This window comes from Typopeltis vanoorti, chromosome 2 (assembly GCF_054136105.1).
Source record: "Typopeltis vanoorti isolate ZY-2024b chromosome 2, IOZ_Tvanoo_1.0, whole genome shotgun sequence".
Classification (NCBI taxonomy): Eukaryota; Metazoa; Arthropoda; class Arachnida; order Uropygi; family Thelyphonidae; genus Typopeltis; species Typopeltis vanoorti.
The window spans coordinates 129,797,748-129,815,764 of record NC_143550.1 but is presented as its reverse complement, the minus strand read 5'-3'; the positions used below and the strand labels follow the sequence as shown (position 1 = coordinate 129,815,764).

The window sequence follows — 18,017 nt, the reverse complement described above, 5'->3', positions numbered from 1 at the left end:
AAGTGCAAGCTGAATGGCCTGTAACTCTGCTGTATAATTACTGCAGTCTGGTGGGATCTGATTTGAGATAATAATATTAGGAAACACAGCAGCACAGCCAACAGAGGTGTTAGTTCTTGGATAAGAAAATGGGTAAGAAATCGGCATGTGCTGCTCTGTGTGCATTAACAATTGCAGGTAAATGGATGATGGGGTATAAGATTTCTGTAGCTGACAGATTGCAGGATGGTGTGCAATCCTGCCATGGAGGAATGCTGTTATGTTTAGTGTAGCTAATGTTGTCAACATTTATATTAACAGCTTGCACAGTTTCTTTAATATGCATACCAAAAGGATGTATATCAGTTTGATGTGTGTGATATTGAGCTTCCCAATGCAGAGAGAAGATACTATTCCATGTAGGGTGATCTGGGAGAGATTTTATTTTTAGGGCATAATTAAGAGACAACTGTTTCCGTCAAAGTGATAGAGCCAGTTCATTTGCTTCAACATAGAGACTTTAAGTGGATGAGTTGCGAACGGCACCAGTAGCTATCCGTATACCGTGATGATGGATGGAATCCAACCATCGTAGGTTACTCTGTCTTGCCGAACCATAGACTTGGGACCCATAATCCAGCTTTGAACGTATAAGTGCACAATAAAGATGGAGCAATGAAGCTCGATCAGCATCCCACTCAGTAGAGGATAGAGTGCGAATGAGGTTCAAAGTTCTTTTGCACTTTTCTCTTAGTTGACGAATGTGTGCTAGAAATGTGAGTTTTCTGTCAAGATGGGTCCCAAGAACTTAGTTTCCATAGCTACTGGAATAACAGTATGTCCCATTCTTAGCTCAGGATCTGGGTGATGAGTGCGTTTTCAACAGAAGTGTACAGACACTTTTTTCTGTTGAAAACCTAAATCCATTATTAAGAGCCCACAGAGAGACATGATCATTTGCTTGCTGAAGTTGCCTTTCAATTACCCTCATGTTACGTGAGTGACAGTAAATTGTAGTCATCAACATATAGAGCATTGTTCACAGTGGGAGGAATCTGTTCAATAATTGAGTTAATTTTAATAGCAAAAAGGGTTACACTTAAGACAGAGCCTTGGGGAACACCTTATTCTTGATGATATGGTCGAGATAGCGTACTTCCCACTCTGACTTGGAAAGTTCATGTGGACAGAAAGTTTTTAATAAATATAGGGAGGTGTCCATTGAGACCTAGGTTACAGAGGTCTTTTAATATGCCATATCACCAGGCTGTGTCATGAGCTTTTTCGATGTCAAAAAAAAACTGAGACAAGATGTTCTCGCTTCAGAAATGCATCTCTTATACAAGTTTCTAACCGAAATGGTCTAAAGTTGATCGATGTCTACGGAAATCACATTGTGTATTGGAGAGAAGACTGTTGCCTTCTAAATACCAGAGAAGTCTGGCATTAACCATTTTGTCTAGTATCTTACAAAGACAGATGGTCAGAGCAATGAGTCGATAATTATTTGCTTGTGTTGGATCTTTTCCTGGTTTTGGGATAGCAATGACAATTGACTTACGCAAAGAATTTGGAAACTCTTCCTCTGCAAGTATTCTATTGTATAATAAAAGAAGACCCATAGAAGATGATAATAGATGTTTTATCATTTCATAATGGATGTCATCAGGTACTACTGCACTAGGGTGAGATTGTAGGAGAGCTCTTTTTAGTTCCTCCTTGACAAATGGCTGAAGAATGTTGGTAGAAAAATTAAGCCTTTGTTTCTCTTGCTGCTCTTTCAGTATTAAAAATTCCGGAGAATATGAAGCTGTTCATATTCTCCGGAGTGAAAAAAGTGAAAAAGCCAAATATAGTAGGAATAAAATGTATAAAGAAATTAAGCAAACAACCTGAAAATAAATAGAGCTAACTGGAGATAGCACAAGATGAACGGTGAGGACAGCAAACATGCTGTATGAAGAGAAATTAGCCAGTTAAGCCAGGAGTTCTTTAGCAAGTAGAAGAAAGAATGATATAGATGGGAGGATAATGCTAGGGTTTTAAAATGGTAACCTCCCAATCCTCATGAATGTGACATCATGAGAAGCTTGCATGTAGAGGATATGGTGAAGGAGGTACTAATCACGAGTTAGCAGGAGGTATGCGAGGAATTAAGTAAGTTTGATTTTTTCAAGTCAACGAGTATTTAGGCTTAGGTTCTGGTTTACATTCACATTGCACTTTAATGGAATGATTTACAGCAAAGAGAAATAAATAAACAAGAAGTTAAATAGATTTTAATATTGTCTCAGTCAAAGAGACATCATCAGGAATACAATGTTAAAACTGTAATAACACACACAAGAAGCAATAAGTGGAAGAAATTAGATAGATATAAGAAACTTTAATTCTTAGGCCCCACCCAACATCTAAGACTAACCAACAGCACCCGTGGAATAGAGGGACCCTCACAGAACTTTAATCTTTATTTAATCTGCCTAATTTCTTCCACTTATTGTTTTTTGGTTTTTGTATGTGTTATTACAATTTCATCATTGTATTCCTGATGAAACTCTTTGACTGAGATGAAATATTGAAATGGATTAAACTTTTTGTTTAATTATTTACTCTTTGTGCTGCAACTTATTCCATTAAAGTGCAAGTAAGACTTAACATATCACCAAGTGCCTTGACATAATGCTCCAGTCAATTAATGGCATACCTGTATAACATGAGTCTTGCAACAGGTCAAGTCCCAAAGGGGTGAAAACATGGAATACGAGAGGACAGGAATGCTATGATTACAACATAAGCCGGCATCAAAATTTTAATCTGATAAGATTAAAATACAAGTCATTTTTCACAGGAAAAAACAGTGAGAACAAGAGGTCATCTCTAGTAGCAGTGTGGTAGAAGGGTTCTAAGCAATGGAGTGAGGGATTTTTTTTTTTTTTTTTTTTTTTTTTTTTTTTTTTTTTTTTTTTTTTTTGCTTGGAGAATATGGCAAGCAAATGGGATGCATTAAGTGTGTGATTAGTTTGAAATAGTGATAATCAATAATTTGATGTTAATGACATTACTGCTATATATATATAGCATATCTCTCTCTCTGTATATATATATAGAGAGAGAGGTTTTTAAAATGTTTGGCCAATACTCTGGATACTCATTCTACTGCTGATTCTGATGATAAAGGTTATAAAATTATAGTACTATAAATACTTTCTTATAGAGATACAGTATGCATGAAATTACTCTGAGAAGGTTTGTATTCCAGAAAAAAACCACACTGAAAAGGTTTGTATTCCGATATATAATACATAAGAAATTATCAAGGAAAACAACTACCTGCAGCTACATCACAGCAAATGTTCAAAATGGGCTCCATCCACAACAATACATGCTACACAGTAATGGCTGAGCAATGGCTGCACACATTCCAGAAGTCCCAGAGTATTTCAGATTGTCACACAACCATCAAAGATGCTTTGATGGAGCCTGTTTAATTAGGCACCAGTGCAGCATAAACCTTCAGCTATCCCCATAAAAAGAAATCCAGTACATTCATCAATTCATGGTGGCCATTTAACTGGCCCACCTCTACCCACCCACTAACCAGGATAACAGAATCAAGATATTCCCGAACAGTTCAACAAAAATGTGCTGGTGCTTCATCATGCATGATGAAAAAAAATTGAAAGAATAAATGATAGCAAAAACAGAATGAATGACGGCGAAAGTTGGACGCGTGTTGGACTGAAAGTACTGAAACAAAGAAAGATGAATGAGAGTAAAAGTGAGAAGAATGATAGCGAAAGTTGGACGCATGTTAGTCCGAAAGTACGGAAACAAAGAAAGATAAATGAGAGTTTAAGTGAGAAGAATGATAATGAAAGTTGGACGTATGTTGGACCGAAAGTACGGAAACACAGAAGGATGAATGAGTGGGAAAGTGAGAAGAGGGGGTCGAGAGTTAGAAAGTTAGAAAGATTTAATGATAGAGAGAATGTGTCGCGAGATTCGGAAAGTGAATTGGATTGGATGAGGCAAGAAATGAAATGGATGCGGAATGAAATTAAGAGAATTCACAGGTCAAAACTATTAAAATAAATCATGATGGCATGAAAGAGTTAACGAAAGATGAGCGAGTGGTGTTGTATGGCGACTCCATTATTAAAGGTGTGCTAGAGGATAAAATGCACAAGGTATGTTTTCCAGGCGGTAAAATGAGTAGAGTGATTGAGGCATTGGATATGAGGTGGGAGAGAGCAAAAGAGATAATAGTATTAATTGGTACAAATGATTTGAGAGAGAACAAAGAGCATGTCAAAATGAATATCAGGAGGCTGCTTGGAAAGATAAAAGAGAATAGTCTGACAGGAAGGGTAGTCAGTGTGTTGCCTAGGTATGATTGTGGTGAAATGATGCGGAGAGCAAGGATTATAAATGATATTCTGGCTGAAATGTGTGAGGAGTTTGTTAATGTGTGGAATGAGTTTGAGGGACGAAGTGAGCTGTATGGGAGTGATGGACTGCATTTGAGTGGTTATGGTGTGAGTCGCTTGAAGAGACTGCTGCTGGAAGGTAGAGAAGTGAATAGAGAGAATGAATCAGATCTAGAGGGGAGTGATGTGGAAGAGCAGGAGAGTAAGACAGGAGAGATTGAAGAAGTGGATATGAATGGGGAAGTGAGTGGTATGAGTATAGAAAATGAGAAAATGGGTCTGCAAGAGGAGCAGGGAAACGGGGAGGCTCAGGGTGGACAGGGGTACACAGCGTGAGAAAGGTGGATGCTCCAAGAGGAGGTGAGAGCATGTGTAGGCAGGAAAGAAATAGGATGACCAGGGATCAAGAGGAAACAGATGAAATCGCAAAGGGTTCTAAAATGAAGAAGCAGAAAGGGAAATGGCCCCAGTCCAGCATGGAGAGATCACATCGAGTGAGTGGTATCAGTGGAACTAGCTGTAGATCCAGAAATGAGCTCTCGTGTTTGTATACCAATGCTAGAAATATAAGAAACAAGGCGGATGAAATGGTTGCACTAATTGCGTCTGTTCACCCAAAGATTGTCAGAATAAGTGAGACATGGTTAGATGAGGACGACATCCAGACAGGAATAGAGATGGAAAGGTATGATGTGGTTCGTGAGGATAGAAGGGGTAAAAAGGGAGGGGGGAGTGCTATTGATGATAGAGAAAGAGTTATGTCCATACAAGGTAGAGATGCAAGAGGGAAATAGGGCCAGTGGTTTTGAGGCAGTATGCTGTGAGATAGAGGTGAATAGAATCAAATACTTGGTGGGATGTTGTTATAGACCTGGTAATGTGGATGGTGGTGATAGTGAAATGTATAGTCAAATAAGAAAAGGGTGATCATTATGGGCGATTTTAATTATGGCAATATAGATTGGAATGAAGAGATAGCAACTGGAAGTAAAGAAAATGAGTTTCTTGAGTTTTTGAGGGATAACTACCTCAGACAGTATGTAACAGAAGGCACACGAGGATTAAGGGTCTTGGATTTGGTCATCTCATCAGAGGATGTAATTATAAATGAGGTGTCAAATCATCCACCAATTGGTGAAAGTGACCATGAGGAGATTACCTGGGTGGTTGCCAGCAGTGCAAGGACCCCTGTGAAAAAAAGGGTATATGTGGAACTACAAAGGGGGGGGGGGTGATTACGAAGAGCTCAGGAGACAGCTTGCAGGTGTAGCATGGAATGAGGAGTTAGCTGGAAATAAGATCAATGCAGCTTGGGGGATTTTCAAAAACTATTTAGTAGATGTAATGTCTAAATGTATTCCAAGGGTAAGAAGGTTAAATAAGGTAGGTGTGAGATGGATGAATAAAGAGATTAAGCATGCGACACAAAGAAAAAGGGCATTGTGGAGGCAGCATAAGAGAAGTGGAGGTAACCAATTTCACGAGGTCTACAAAGACCAGGCAAGGAGGGTGACTTGGTTGGTGAGAGTAGCTAAAGAGAGGTATGAACAGCAATTAGCTAATGAAGCCAAAAAGAATCCTAGGGAGTTCTTTCGATATGTAACCAGCAAAAGAAAGAATGATTATGGAAGGATGACATTGATTGGAGGAAATGGTATAAAGACAGCTGTTGCAGAATGTGTGGGAAGATACTTAATGAGCAGTTCATAAAGATCTTTCAATCTTGTGAATGTGACTTCATGGAGAGATTTGAGAGCAGTTGATGATGGGGAGAAGAGACTGACTGTAAGTGAGCAAGAGGTGTTTGGGGAGTTGAGTAAACTAGATATAAATAAGGCTGTGGGACTTGATATATCACTGTGTATTCTGAAGGAATGTGCCAAAGTTGACACCTGCCTTGACATATTTTTTTAATACGAGTCTTGCATTTGGTCAAATTCCTAAAGAGTGGAAGGAGGGCAAGATTGTGCCACTTCATAAAGGAGGTGATCGAACTGAAGCATCAAACTATAGGCCTATCTCTGTGTCAGGTGTTGTGGTTAAGTTGTTGGAGAAGCTTGTGAGAACTAGGATCCAGAGTTGGGTTGACAACAATGGTATAATCTTTGATGGACAGCATGGATTTGCTAAAGGGAGGTCATGTTTTAGTAATCTACTTACTTATTACAATAAAGTGACTGCTTCCTTGGACAGAGGAGAAGGATACACAGTAATATACTTGGATTTCGCAAAAGCTTTTGATAGAGTACTCATGATAAGTTGACGGTCAAACTAGAGCAGATGGGGTTGGATATCAGATTAGTGCATTGGATTGGAGACTGGCTATCTGATAGGTATCAACAAGTTGTGTATGGGGGTGCGATATCCAGGAAAAGGAAAGTCACTAGTAGAGTGCCTCAGGGATCTGTTTTAGGGCCATTACTATTTAACTTGTATATTAATGACATTGGCGAAGATTTGGATGGAGATATTCAGTTGTTTGCAGATGATGCAAAGTTGGGACGAACCATAAATAGTAGTGAAGATGTTGTGGCCTTGCAAGAAGACTTGAATAAATTGAGTGTTTGGGCAAGCAAATGGATGCGAGTTCAATGTTGCAAAATGTAAGGTTTTAAAATTTGGAAAACAAAGATGGGATGCAGAATTTATACTTGGCGAGAATATATTGTTGGAGGTAGAGGAAATAAGAGATCTGGGGGTGCTAGTGTATAAGGATCTAAAATTTAGGGGACACATCGCCAAAATTGTGAAGACAACACAAAGACTTCTGGGAATGATGCGGAGGACACTGATGTGTAGAAGTAGGGAGATTCTTGTTCCATTGTACAAGGCTTTGATTAGGCCACACATGGACTATTGTGCCCAGATTTGGTCACCCGGTTTTCAGAAGGATGAAGAGATGTTGGAAAGGGTCTAAAGGCGACTGACTAAGGTAGTTTCTGACCTCTGGAATGTCGAGTATGAGGAAAGATTGAAAAGATGTAATTTGCAGAGTCTAGTGGAGAGAAGGAAGAGGGGAGATATGATAGAGACCTACAAGTTGGTAAGGGGTTGTTATAAGATCAATCGTGGAGAAGTTCTACAGAGAATAGTGGGAGATCAGGGGAGAACCAGAGGTTATCCCTGGAAACTGTATAAAGAGGGTGTGAGTAGGGGAGTGAGAGGCAGGTTTTTTTCGTGCAGAGTTGTGAATGATTGGAATGCCTTGCCTTAGATTGTGGTGTCTGCAAGGAGTTTGAGTATGTTTAAGGCATGGTATGATGAGATGTGTGTGTGGTAAAAGGACCTCCCAGATGAGTCTTTGACTCCATGAGGTGTTGTTTAATAATAATAATAATAATGAACCATATGTGCAGGCATGTTGCTAATGACATATCCCCCATCAATGTCAGAAACGTTTATATCATTGGCCATTGAGTGTCAGTGACAAGAATAATGAACCGATGAGGGAATCTCCAATTATACTATGCCCACCCAAACATTCAGAATCGTTGCTGGTGCTGGGACTGCCCGATTTCATTGTGACTGGCCAATGTTAACAATGCACGTTGTGAACGTTCACTAAGGCATCGTGGGTGAATTGAGATTCATCCATAAAACCTTGCAGAAGCCACTGGGCAAAAGCAGACTCAAAGGGGTTGGGGAGGAGAATCCACTGGTTAAAATACCTGTACATGTGGCATCTGGTACAAATACAGTTGTTCCTGATGAGATACACCATATACATCATAATTAGGTTTAATGGAAAGAAAAATAAAATACAGAGAAATAATTAAAAATTCTGAGTTACAATAAAAATTGTAGTAACACATGCACACAATAAGTGGAAAATGTTAGACTAGAAGCCTGAAGTCCTAAGACTGGGGGACCCCCCCTCTATAGATGCTTAGAATCCCTCTCAATGGTCATATTTCATCTGCTTAAATTCTTTAATCCAAATTTTAGTTTTAAATAATAATGATATCATGATCAGTTCTGACATTGCTTCTTTATTCCCCAATATCCCCCTTTCTGACACTATACAATACAAAGTTTATTATTCTCATCACATATGCATAATATTTATAAATATACAATTCAAGTATTACAATCATATTTTCTGTTGGTTTTTACATTTATTTTTCGTTGATTATTTTATGATTATTATTATTCAGGCCTCCATAGAGTCAAGAGACTCATCGTGGGAGGTCCTTCCTAGGAAACACAAAGTCTATCATACCACTCCTTGAACTCATTGACCATTCTTGCTCTCAGCACTCTATCAGGCAATGCATTTCAAGGTTCAACTACCCACCACGCAAAGAAACCACTCCCCCCCCCTCTTGCTTTTTGGCATTCTATAGAATGCCTAGGAAATGTGTGAAATTCTAAGCGTTTCATACTTTGACATCCCTCTTTCGGCATTCTATACAATGTCTAATTTAACACTTTGCTGGTAACATATATATAAATAAAATAATGGACTGATTTCTTTACTTTTTTTTTTTTTTTTTTAAACACAGTCTGGCCCTGCTCTAGAGACCAAACATGGAAATTTTCAAGCCACTTCAGGCTGTCTCAAATTATGTGTCCGACGCATTCTCAAATTGGCTCACATGACTCAGACAAATCAGACTTTTCTCCACCTCAACAGCCAGCACCATAGGATCCAGTTCACTACAGAAAAAGAAAATAATAATAGTCTTTTTGAGACACTAATTGGACTTTGCTAAGGCATTTGATAGGATACCACATGAAAGGCTGTTGCATCAACTGGAAAATATGGGATCAGAATATAAATTATTGACTACGATAAATGGGTGGCTGAGGGACAGGGTGGAATACACTTTTGCATTATGAGATTTCTAATGGCATATTATACTGGTGGGATTAGGCTTGAAGAAATCGATGTGACTAGTGATTTTAGAGTTAGAATTATGATAGATAAGAATTTGAAGTTCAAAGTTCATAACATCAATACATAAGGATAAAGTCATTTTGCCTCTTTGCAAGACCCTGATACGATTACACCTGGATTACTCTGCGCTCATTTAGTCTCAAGTTCAGAGGAGGAAAAACGCTGTAGAAAGGGTGCAAAGAAGAGTAACAAATATACAGATATTGAAAGTATTTCACTTGGTTATACTATAAATTAAAGATGCCAAGAAATTATATTCCTGGTTTCATCCTTTATCCAAGTGTAAACTTGGATAAAGGATGAAACCAGGAATAAGTTTGCGCATAAGTATCTTCATGACTGGCTACTTGTATATAGAGGCCAATGACTTTACATCGATTGCCTTAGTATTCCATAATGCAAGGCACATATCCTGAGACCTCAATAAAGGTCAAAACCTGTCTGAGTAGTGGCCCTTCCATTATGCATAGCATTATACATGTCTGTAAAGATATGTGCCTTGGGAATACATTATGGAAAGCGCAAGAAATATATCCACAATCACGATTATGGTCAGTCAGTCTAGCTGACCATGCTTGGATAACTTACATAGGATCAAATGTGAAAAAAAAAAAAAATATGCTTCAATACAACAAGTACAAATTTGACTTTTTTTATGTAATCAGCAACTTTAAAAAACCAACCTGATCTTAATAAATATGGTTATATGGTAGAGTTAACCTCATACTAAATTATTCAACTTGCTGTTTAATTACTTCTTTGTACTATATTCATTCCATTAAATTTTAGTTGAAGTATAAACCAGCAACTAAGCCTAAGCACAGATGGTTGTATTAAATGTCTCAAGATTTGGGAAACACCAATTCTTAGACCGCCCACCCAACAGCCAAGTCTAGCTATTAGCACCCACAAAGGATGTCCCTCCTTGGATTTCAGGCTTCTAGTGTAACATCTTCCATTTGTTGTGTGCTTTGTGTTATTACAATTTTTATAATCCCAGAAGATTTCTCTGTGACAGATGAAATGCTGGAACCTTTATTTCTTGGTACCAGTTTCTTTCCATTAAACCTATTATGAGTTTAAACTAGCACCTAAGCCTGAATACAATAATGTCATGTGGCCACCTCTGTGGCTATATTTATAACAATGTGCTATATATATATATATATATATATATATATATATGTAGGAAAACATTTCTATTCCTATGTGCATATAATCTATGGTCATCAGTATCAGTGGTAGAACAAGTGCCCATGAAATGCCTTGTACATTTCTTTACCCTACCCTGTCAGAGCGAGATCCTAATTTGCATTAACAGCAAATAAGAAGCTTAGGTCATAAGATCTTAGGAAGATGACTTGATCACCTGACTATATAATTAAAGCAGACTGATTGCACATTGAAAAACATCAGTTAATTTGAAACATAACTAAATATTTGGATGGCACAATCTGTCAACAACAATCTATTCCTATGTGCATATAATCTATGGTCATCAGTATCAGTGGTAGAACAAGTGCCCATGAAATGCCTTGTACATTTCTTTACCCTGTCAGAGCGAGATCCTAATTTGCATTAACAGCAAATAAGAAGCTTAGGTCATAAGATCTTAGGAAGATGACTTGATCACCTGACTATATAATTAAAGCAGACTGATTGCACATTGAAAAACATCAGTTAATTTGAAACATAACTAAATATTTGGATGGCACAATCTGTCAACAACAATGCATAATGAACAATATATAGAATATGAATAGAGACGGGCAGTAGAAAACCAACAGATCTGGAACACTAGACCTGATGAAATTATATAATAATTTCTAATTATATTATATTATTATTTCCCAAGACCTCATGGAGTAAAAGACTCATCTGGGAGGTCCTTTTATGACACACACATCTCATCATACAGTGTCTTAAACACACTCAAACTCCTTACTCCTTGCACTCTAAGGCAAGGCATTCCAATCATTCACAACTCTGCATGAAAAAAACCTGCCTCTCACTCCCCTACTCACACCCTCTTTATACAGTTTCCAGGGATGACCGCTGGTTCTCCCCTGATCTCCCACTATTCTCTGTAGAACTTCTCCACCACTGATCTTATAACAACCCCTTACCAACTTGTAGGTCTCTATCATATCTCCGCTCTTCCTTCTCTCCACAGACTCTGCAAATTACATCTTCTCAATCTTTCCTCATACTCAACATTCCAGAGGTCAGCTTAGAAATTATATAATAATTTCTAAAATAATTTCCTACATCCAGAAAGAAGTATTATTCTCTAAATTTGGCATGAAGTAAGGATTCAGTGATATCATAACGAGACATGCAAATCTGTAGTCACAACAAAGGCATAATGCCCTGTTTATTATGTGTTTAACTGCTTTAAGTATGTTAACAAGTTAACAAGACCTGATGGCAGACTTTAGAAAATGGATTATATCTGTTTCTAAAGTCTGCCTCTATCCAATTTCTAAATCTTCTAATTAATGTCGATTCTCCCAACCCAGTCCAGAGAAATTATATATCTATACTTTCAATTTTATCTCTAGCGGTGCACACACACACAATGCAGTGGATAGTGTATAAAATTAACATAACACAAGAAAAGGAGGGAATAATATTTATTCAAAGATCACATATTTTAACATGAAAATTACAGATCATCATCAGTGGTAATAGGCAGTTGAATACAAAGTAGAACTCAAATAATGGATTAATTTAAAACAGTGAGTGTAGCTGGTAATGACCTGTAATTTTCATGTCAGAATATATGGAATTTGAATAAATGTCATTCACTCCTTTATGTTATGCCTATTTTATGAAACCTTATAGCATAAATATCTTTAAAACAACAATAGTGCCACAAATGCTTGCAAATGGCTTTAGTTTGTACATGATTTTCTCTGATCAGTTTGAGACCCATCTGGTTTACTGGATGCCTAAAAAGACCATGTTTGGTCATTAGACAGTGTGTCTGGATTATCTAACCTTAGCCCATGCATGAAGCTAATATATAATAGATTTTGTGGAAGAGATGCACATTTCAAAAAATTGTCAAACTGATTTACTTTGTTACTATATCTACAGGACACAAGACTGCATTATCTGCTCGTGGAGTGCTGCTCCTCTACTGCTAAAGGCAAGATATGTGTGCAAGATATATAAATCCTTCTCAGCAGTATCCTAAAAACCTTGCTTCCCATTTATAGACAATAATGAATGCTCAGACAGCATGGTTTAAATCCAATGATATCTTCGAAATGATGGTAAAATAGTACTACCTAGATAAACATCCAGATCACATGTAGAGTAAACTACAACTGTAAAAGATTTTTTGAAGTTTTTCCATCATCTTTGCTATATACATTTCTATGCTGGTAGACAGATAAATCAACTGTTATTTTTAAATAATCCATCAAATGTCCTACATAATTGTTTAATACAGTTATCTTTTCCCCGATTTCATTAATGATCAAAATGTCAGCTGTAATGAATACATGCAATTGTAAATATTATGTAATTTTCTAAGTCTCTTCACTATAGCCCACAAATTTTCTATTGGATTAATGTCAGGAGAGTTGAGGATACTAAAGCAATTTTTAAAAAAAAGGGCAATTTTTTTTTTTTTTTCCAAAATGATATCTAACATTATTTTTACCACAAAGAACTATTAGTAGACTGTTACTTGTCTCTACTAATATATATAAAACATCACTCATAAAATATTTACCAGAAGCTTAAGCAATAAGGAATTGCTGATCATTCGCTCCAATTCTGAAGTAGTACAAATTCAAAACTTGTCATGTCAATAATATTGTACTCATTCTTTATATTAGAACTTATTCTGTAACACAACATGCTCCAATCCGAAGCCAATTTTGGGTACTTAATAAAAAACGAAGTATGCTCAATGAAATATAATATCGAACGCTCTCATTCTAAAAGCTACTAATATTGGCACATTTATCAATTTGACAACTCATTGAACAGAAAAAATAAAGTTACAAATCCGTTGATTAAGCAACAAAGCATTCACATACCAGTCTTCTGCCTTAATTGAATTTTCACGCCTTGTTAATTAAACATTTATCTCCATCAAAAAATTTTAATATAAACTAATACACCCTTATAACGTGTGCTTTTAAGTAACAAGTTCTAGAAGTAACTATTTATTTAAAAAAAAAAAAAACAATTGCAATAAAGAACCACAGCACAACTCAACAGAAGGGAGGAACATTTATAAAATAACTAATTTGCAGTAGTCAATGTAAAAGACATTCCGCTTGGAGGCGACAGTAGTATTCAGTTTTGCTCCTCCCATGACTTTGAAGGCGACCAATCTGTTCTTTACTTTGAACAGCATGTAGGGAGTAGCGGAATCCAAATACTCAATGCATACGAGTGGGTTGCAAAGGCTTGTTCACTAAATTTCAGATCTTACTAACATGGACTAGTTAATGTACGTTTCCATTGCCTTACGTGGTATTTTAACAAGCCATAAACATATTTTAAAAAAAATGGATATATATTTTCTATTAGAATAAATTAACGATGTCACAACTTATATCAGAGAGTAGAATGAATGAATCAATTAAAATGAAATACGTATATACAGTAGCGAAGAAATTAATTCAAGCACACATTTTAAAGAAAAATTTTAATTTTGCTAGAAAATAATACAAAAATTAGGCTGCAAAGGCTTGTTCACTAATTTCAGCTAAGATCTTACTCACATGGACTAGTTAATGTACGTTTCCATTGCCTTATGTGGTATTTCGACAAGCCAGTAAACATATTTAAAAAATGGATATATAATTACTTAAATATAAAGAGCCAACAGGCTTCATTTCGGCGATATAAACATTAATTAAATTAAGGGGATATTAGATCCCACATTGTTTTAAAATCGAATAAGAAACTCAAAGATCGGAATCAGAGAGTTTCGTGCCGAATACAGTAAAAAAAAAAAAAAAACTATAAAAGTATCGGCAAATACTAGCGTGAGCTGAATGCAAGTAGTCCTAGAACATAGTACAACTCGTTGCAAAGGTGGGGAAAGTTCTGATCAATATTCTTTGGTATTTACCATAATGTAAAAACACATTTTCTAGGAAATGTATGCTGTTATTACATTATAGTAGGGAGGTCACTACCCAGACCGGTTTCAGCCTTTATTGAGGCTTCATCAGTGAGTACCTAGACCAAATTATTAATACCAAAGGGTATAGCAAAAAGAACTTATATACTCTGCTGTACGAGTTGTCCAAAAAGGTGCACCCATTAAAAGAGAGTTTCATGTCAAATATAGTATAATAAACTATAAAAGTATCGGCGATTACTTTGCACTACGTACTAGGACTACTTGCATTAGCTCAAACTAGTAATCGCCGATACTTTTATAGTATATTATACTATATTCCGCATGAAACTCTCTGATTCCAATCTTTGAGTTTCTTATTCGGTTTTAAAACAATGTGGGATTTAATATCTCCTTAATTTAAATAATGTTTATATCGCCGAAATGAAGCTTATTGGCTCTTTATATTTAAATAACTTAATGGGTGCACCTTTTTGACAACTCGTATAGCAGAGTATATATGTTCTTTTCGCTATACCCTTTGGTCTACCACATTAAAATAGTGATTGTTTGATGTTTCTCCTGTAGCGTCAACAGCATGCTCGATCAGCAGAGTAGGTAAGACTTTTATTTTCATCTACAAAAAATTTTTCAGGCCCTCTCCTGTTCCCCACCCTGTGCAGCACTTGTCAGTTGAAGGGACAAGGCAGGTCCTGCCCCCACTTCAAGTCTAGATTTAATTATGGATTCACCATATGAGGATCTCCCTTTCAAGGAACTTGTAGCTATTTTTCGTCACATCGGTAACATATTACACATGAAATGGCCAGGAAAGGTTGAAGTCCATCAGATTATGGAGGTCGAGACAGAAGACCCTCAAACCTCCGAACTTTCTACCAACCTTACACATGACAGCCCCGCTACAACAACTGATGTAGATGCTAATGATTACCAGGAGGTCAGCAGAAAGACGAGAAAGAAAGAGTCTCTTGCTGCAGAACCTGAATCAGCACCTCAAATGGATACATCAGCACTATCTGGTGCAAGAACAGAGACAGATATATTGACACAGCCCAAAGAGAGGATTCCACCAGTCATCTTGAGATGTAAAGAAAAATGGTCGCCTCTTGCAGAGACGATGAAGAACAATAACATCAAGTTCTCATCAGCTAAAAACACAGACGATGGAGTCCGCATACAGCCCGAAGGAGCAACGGACTACCGCCAGCTCACCAGACTTATGGAAGAACAGAAAGTCCTATATCACACATACCAACTGAAAAGTGAAAAAAATCTTAAGGTAGTCATCAGACGTTTGGTAGAAAACATACTGACTTCAGATCACAAGGCTTGGAGCCGATCAAGATTTCACGCATGTATCGAGCAGACAAGCGCTCCATGCCTCTGGTCTTAGTGGAGATCAGTAAAGATCAGAGAGAAATTTATGATCTTAGAATAGTCTGCAACTTGGTCATCAAGACCGAACCACTCAGACGAAAGGCATCGGCTGGTCAATGGTATCACTGCCAAAAATATGGGCCTGCGGAAATGTTATGTAGAGCAGATTCTAACTGTGTAAAGTGTGGTGGCAACCATCCCTCGCACAGTTGCGTCAAGCCAATGACCACACCTGCTACATGTGCGAACTGCAGCGGCCCACATCCTGCCAATTACAAGGGTTGTTCTCTCCACCCATCCAACCTCCAAAAGTCTAGACAGGAGTTAGTCCCGCCCATTCAGAAAAAATCATGACTGCACCTGAAATCAAGCGCGGCTAGTTACACCAGATAAATCTTATGCTTCAGTGGTTTCCTCGCGTAACACCGAGGTACTTCCTGTAACTAGCAGTCAAAACTCCTCAGAAATTCTCGCTGCCTTACTAGGGGAGATGCTAACGGCCTTTAGCAAAACAAATCCAAGCCAGGCTAACACCAACAAATTCCTTAGGAATACTCAAGTCATCTTCTCCATCATTAATGACTAATCTGGCTTCAACATCAAATTCTATGCAGATAATATTCTGGAATGCAAATGGTCTCAACAACAAAATTTTGGAATTACAGGAACTTGTAGATCATTTACAAATTGATATTCTTCTCATTAACGAGACTCACCTAAGTCCCTGCGATAATCCCAAACTCAGAAACTACTTGTTACTTAGAAATAACAATGCCAGAGGTGGAGGCACTGCCATCTTTGTCAGAAGAAACATCCGCTATAATGAGATTAAGAAGACTAATACATCTAACCTCGAGGAGACAGGCATAGAAATACTACCAATAATGCAGGCAGCTTAAAGATTTATTCTGTTTACAACCCCCCTGGCAAACTTCTCCTACCCTCTGATCTCTCTCTCAGCTACTACATACAAATGAAGCAATAATTGTGGCAGGAGATCTCAATTCCAAGCATCCTTTATGGAACAGCAAGAATTTTAACAACAACGGAATGATCCTCTAAATTTTACCTTGAAGATAAACATTGTTATTGCAGGCCCGATCGAGCCAACACATTACGGAGCGACCGGCAGACCTGATGTTTTGGATATTGCTATATTTAAAAACATTTCTCATCAATTCCAACTTCAAGTGGTTGACGAGCTCAGCTCAGATCACAATCCAGTACTTTTAATTTTAGGAGGGGATCCTGAGCTCATTTGCAGCCAATCACACACTAACTTTGCAAAATTCAAGGCTAAAATGAACACTATCATAGACTCAGTACCTACTATCTACTCCCGTGAAGAACTTGACGCGGCAGTCAGCAATCTTGAATGTAAAATCCATTCTGGCTTAGCCGCAGCTTGTTCTGTTTCCACCCCCAGCTCAAGTAAACTTACTTTCTGAAGAAATCCTTGCTCTAATCAGAAACAAATATAGATTCAGACGCTACTATCACAACACTATCTCCGCAAGACCGTCAAGAACTAAATAGAGCGTCCAACCTAGTCCGTTATGCATTAAAAGATCACAGGAACCAGCAATGGGAAAGAAAACTCTGTTCTCTCAAAACTGAAGATAATTCTCTGTGGAAATTGACTAAAGCTCTCTGTACGAATCGCTCTAACATCCAGCCCATTCACGAAGAAAGAGGCCTTGTTTACAGAGATGATGAAAAAGCCGAAGCTCTTGCAGACGCTCTTCAACTTTAGTGCCGTCCTAATTATGCGCATGCGGATTCGGTCTTCATAGAGAAAATACATCGTCGAGTTCGTACTGCGCTTCGGCAGCCTTGTAGCCGTGAAAATATCTGTCCCACCTCGCCTAAACAGGTCTGATATATTGATATATTCCTTATCCTCAAGCCTGGTAAGGCACCTCAAATGTCACAGAGCTATAGACTTTTCAGTCTTTTATCATGCCTGGGAAAAATCGCAGAAAGAGTCATTCTCAACCGACTTAATGAGGAGGTGAATAAAATCAACATAATTCCATAAGAACAATTTGGTTTCCGTACCGGACATAGCACTACACAGCAAATTCACAGACTGACAGAATTCATCACTACAGGCTTTAACTGGAAACAACACACAGAAGCTATCTTTTTAGATGTTGCAAAAGCTTTCGATAAGGCGTGGCACAAAGGTCTCATCTATAAATTAATTTTAGCCAATATCCCTCTTTAC

The 18,017-nt window shown here is 37.6% G+C and overlaps 1 protein-coding gene across 2 annotated transcripts in view; it reads right to left on the bottom strand.

Moving 5' to 3' along the window:
- Cdep (Chondrocyte-derived ezrin-like domain containing protein) overlaps window positions 1-13,538 on the bottom strand; it is a 741,059-nt gene extending 727,521 nt beyond the window's left edge. The window contains exon 1 of one of the 2 annotated variants that reach the window (XM_090413128.1): window positions 13,356-13,538. The gene's annotated coding sequence lies outside the window, so the exon portion shown is untranslated. Of the gene's footprint in view, window positions 1-13,045; window positions 13,128-13,355 lie in introns of those variants that run through there. The other variant, XM_090413137.1, reaches the window with a different exon arrangement.
- Window positions 13,539-18,017: the final 4,479 nt, after the last annotated feature.